Below are 5,266 nucleotides of genomic sequence, written 5' to 3' on the forward strand. Positions count from 1 at the left end.
AGGGGAGAAGCTATGGAGGAGGAAATAGCTTGACTCCTAAAGTGTGGGTTTAATAGGGAAGCTAAATATCCAACTTGGATAGCTAACCCTATGCTAGTACCGAAGCCAAACAGAACTTGGAAGACCATCATTGACTTCTCCAACCTAAATAAAACATGCATGAAATATTATTTTTCTTTTCCCATGATTGATTAGTTGATGGATGCTACCGCTAGACACGATCTCATGTCCTTCATGGATGCATATTATGGATATAACGAAATCGCCATGAATCCTGCTGACAAGAAACACATGAGCTTCATGACTGAGCATAATGTATATTACTACAATGTGATGCCATTTGGGCTGAAGAATGCTGGAGCTACATATTAGGGATTTGTGAACAAAATGTTCATTAACTGTATCAGTCATAAGATGGAAGTGTACATGGATGTCATGCTAGTCGAGTCTAAAACAACCAATAACCATGTGACCGACCTGGAAGAATGTTTCACCGTGCTAAGGACATATGATATGAAATTAAATCCCGATAAGTGCTCCTTTGGAATCTCAATATACCTTCTCCAAGATCACGCAAATATGTTCAAAGCTTGACTGGGAGACAGCTTTAAATCCATTTGTTTCAAAGTCAACTGAAAAGTGCCTCCCAGTTTACAACCTACTAAGGGGAAATAAGAACTTTGAATGGAATGAGGAAAGCGAGCAGGATTTCCAAGATTTAAAAAAACATCTAGCTGAACCACCAATATTTTCTAAGCTTGTGTATGGAGAGGTTTTATATCTCTATTTGGATGACACATAGAACGCAGTTAGTGCAGCTCTAGTTTGAGAGGAGGACCGATCTCATAAATCGGTTGAATACACTAGCAAAAGACTCTTGATATCATCTAATGAAAACCTCAAATTTTTCATAGTTCTAACCTCGAGGAAATTAAGGGCATACATTCAATCTCATAATATACATGTCATAACTGATCATCCTTTAAGGCAAGTTTTGCAAAATCCTTAGACATCGGGACGACATCTAAAGTCGTCCATAAAACTCAATCAATTCAAGATAATCTATAAACCACAACCTTTTATCAAAGGGCAAGTTCTCGAAGATTTTTTGGCTGAATGCATTGGTTTCCAAGAAGAATCGATGAGAGAACCACTACAAGAAAAAACAGTATTCATAACACTTAAAAACTGCAAACCGGGAGTATTGATAACGCTTCTGAAAATGCTAACATAGCCCCTATTATTAAAAGTCTTGTCTTTTCTATAACAGTATTCGAATGTTATGTTCGATGTTATCTTAAAATATTCAATAACACATTTTTAGTTGTTATAATATTCAAATAATAACATTTAGTTAGAGTATTTGATTATAAATTTGGAGTTTAATCTTATACTTTATGCATAACACTTTTCCACTGTTACATTTGATTATTTTGATAGCATTTTTAGTTTGTTATATTATATAAATCATAACAATTTGTTATGCTTATAATATATTTCTAAATCATAACATATTAAAAGTCTATATATTTTAAATTTTATTTTGATAAGTATACTTATAAGGTTTTTTTTAATTAAAAGATTTTCATTATTGTATTTTGACAAAAAAAATCAAAATTAATCATAAAATGTAATTCTCAATAGATTGATAAACCACAAGTATTACATTAAACAATAACTAATTCAAACCATGAATATGTCTACTTCATGAGATCTTAGTTCTAACTTAAATTTGAAAGCATAACATAATAAAGTTTTATAATCTTGAACATTTTTTACTTTAAAAATGAAAAACAGAAACATTACACGATATACAAAAGTAAATCATGCATGAAACTTGCTCCATCCTTCAATTCATCATCCAACCAAGTACTTGTTGCTGAAGTTGTTTGTTGCCATCTGAAGCTCTCTAAATTGAAATCTTCTCAGGTTTCCAAGGCAAACCTCCTCATGATGTTGCTCTGAAATTTTTTAAAGCCTACAACTATTAATCTCTTATTCTTATGTTTCTTTTTTAATGATATTGCTTAAAAAATGAGTTAGGTTTACTAACCGTTGACATCAAAGAAAATTTGTTGGTTGTGTCTGTACCTCCACCAAAGAAGGAAACCAAATCCAAGAATTAGTAGACAAATGCAGCCCAGGCTTAAAGCAAAAGACAAACAGATGAAAATTAGAGAGATCAAGAAATCATTATCAATCACAAACATGACCAAAGCATATCAAGTTGTTAGAAAACCTATATAATGAACATATGAATAACCAAACTAGAGATTCAACGAAGATGAAGAAAAAAAATAGGAAGATAGAGGGAAAATATGAATAAAGTGAGAAAGGAGATTTCGGAAAAACAAAACAAAATCAAATAAATTCTAGTTACATACATAACTTTAGTACTCTAAACCCAATATGCTAATTCTTAAATTTGATTAACCTAATATGAAGCTCAAAGCAAGAATTATATGTCCAATGTGGATGCCGAAAATCCACCAAATAAGAAAAACACACAAAAGAAGTTTCTAGTCCCATAAAGAAGTAAATAGCTAAGGGGCACCAAGGGCGCCAAGTACGCAATGAAGGCAGAAGGTAATTATAGGCCATCGAAGTGTTAGACACTCGCAGAGCTCTAGGCCTCATGAGGTCATTCCAGGCCTCCAAGCTGCATCACCTTGTTAGACGTGTTTGTCATGCACACATGGCCCTTATCCGTGCCCCTCGAAGTTAAGGCCCCAGCCTCGCGAACACCACTCCAGAAGCACCCCGCGCATGCCAACACCTCATGCGCCTAGCCTTGCCCCGAGGTGTCCCACACTAAGGACCTCACGCCAAGAAGACATTTCGCACCTAGGATGTATCCCATGTCTCATCAAGGCATGCGCCTCGCGCCCCGCGCGCACCAGGGGCCTCGCGCCCATGCGCCTCGCGCCCCGCGCGCACCAGGGGCCTCGCGCCCGCGCGCAGCAGGGGCCTCGCGCCCGCGCGCCCATGCGCCTCGCGCCCCGCGTGCACCAGGGGCCTCGCGCCCCGCGCGCACCAAGGGCCTCGCGCCCGCGCGCCCATGCGCCTCGCGCCCCGCGCGCACCAGGGGCCTCGCGCCCCGCGCGCACCAAGGGCCTCGCGCCCGCGCGCCCATGCGCCTCGCGCCCCGCGCGCACCAGGGGCCTCGCGCCCCGCGCGCCCATGCGCCTCGCGCCCCACGCGCACCAGGGGCCTCGCGCCCCGCGCGCCCATGCGCCTCGCGCCCGCGCGCATCAGGGGCCTCGCGCCCGCGCGCCCATGCGCCTCGCGCCCGCGCGCCCATGCGCCTCGCGCCCGCGCGCCCATGCGCCTCGCGCCCGCGCGCCCATGCGCCTCGCGCCCGCGCGCCCATGCGCCTCGCGCCCGCGCGCCCATGCGCCTCGCGCCCGCGCGCCCATGCGCCTCGCGCCCCGCGCGCACCTGGGGCCTCGCGCCCCACGCGCACCAAGGGCCTCGCGCCCGCGCGCCCATGCGCCTCGCGCCCCGCGCGCACCTGGGGCCTCGCGCCCCGCGCGCACCAAGGGCCTCGCGCCCGCGCAACCATGCGCCTCGCGCCCCGCGCATGCGCCAGGGGCCTCGCGCCCCGCGCGCCCATGCGCCTCGCGCCCCACGCGCACCAGGGGCCTCGCGCCCCGCGCGCCCATGCACCTCGCGCCACGCGCGCACCAGGGGCCTCGTGCCCCGCGCGCACCAGGGGCTCGCAATGAGGTATGGCCTTGCCCATGGCCTCTCCCAGGGCCTCGCCCGTGGCCTCTCCCATGGCCTCGCCCGTGGCCTCTCCCATGGCCTCGCCCATGGCCTCGCCCATGGCCTCGCCCATGGCCTTGGAGGTGAGAATACTCACAAAGGGCAAGGTACATGCATGAATATGGAATGTGCCTACAAACCTAAAGAAGTCAGAGTACGGATATAGTACCCCTTACCAGACAAGTAGTGGGAATGCCAGGAGTGGTTATGCAAGAATAGGAGTTATGGTCCGTACGTCTATGGCCATGGGTCAGACCCGACACCACTACCTCCTGCGCCACTACGCCTGCCACCACGCATTAGACATGGGTACCGACAAGTAGTGGAGACATCCTCCTGACACCTGCTTCTGTACGGGGTGTACGACCACAACCTCTGAAGCCACTCCCCTGACACAGTACGTATGTACCACTTGGTCCCCTGGACCATTATGTATCTAAGGCCATTAGAGCCTACTATAAAAGGAACCCTAAGACCACCTGAAAGGGGGTTGGAAAATTCATTGTAAGGAGAGGCTATTGAGAAATATACCAGGATTTGCTCCATCATTTATCTGTGTCTACTTTTTCTTAAAGTTTATTCTTAGTTCTTACAAAAACCTCACTCGACTTACCTTTGAGTTTTCCGATCTAATTTCGTTGACGAGATTTCACCGTCAACAGTTTGGCGCCGTCTGTGGGAAGAACAAGCATCAAGCCAGTGTTCTTCCTTCATTTCCAACAAAGAAAGATGCTAAGACGTTCAAAACGCCTACGGCAAATACAAAAGGTGGAGGTTCACCGAAACGAAGTAGAGCGGAGGCCTTCCAAGAAAGACCCCCCTCTGCCCGAGCATGGAGATGGACCAGAAGAACCTCTTCCCCCGGAGGAGGAGAGGGAAGCATCGTCCTCAGCTACCCAGCCCGACGGAGGTCATTCAGAGCCGCTAGTGTATCCACTTAACCAGCCCCGGTTGACCCCACGCTCAGGCCACCGGGACCCCAGTCCCTCGACGCACTGGCCAGGCAAGGGTCCCGGGGTACGCTCGGTAAGTTCCAGCTCAAGGACGCGCTTCTACAAGGATGAGATTCACGAGTTGCATAAAAAGACTAGGAGGCTGGAAACCATGATGGAGAACATGCAGAAGGTTTTAAACAACCTACGGCAAGGGAAGTCAAGCATGCCCCTCCCAAAGCATAAAGGGAAGGAGCATGAAAAAGGGGAAAACACTGTCCCCATAGACGGTGGGGGAACCCAACTTTCTGCCAGTGAAACCCCCCAGGCAAAGTACCATGGGGGACATAGGCCAACGAAGTGTCCCCAGGAGCATAGGCAGAGAGAAGATGAGGGTCATAAGAAAGATGCCGAAGTCCCCCCAAAAGGGTCACCCCCTGGCCTAAGAAAAGGGCTCCATGAGGAGAGGTCAGAAGTGAGAGACGCACCCCCCGCGGTTCCACCGAGGGACACAACCAAGGCGAGGGATCAGCCCGAGAACCCGCAAAATTCCTTATACGAAAAGAGGA

The sequence above is a fragment of the Humulus lupulus genome, chromosome 8 (assembly GCF_963169125.1).
Source record: "Humulus lupulus chromosome 8, drHumLupu1.1, whole genome shotgun sequence".
NCBI classification, from domain to species: domain Eukaryota; kingdom Viridiplantae; phylum Streptophyta; class Magnoliopsida; order Rosales; family Cannabaceae; genus Humulus; species Humulus lupulus.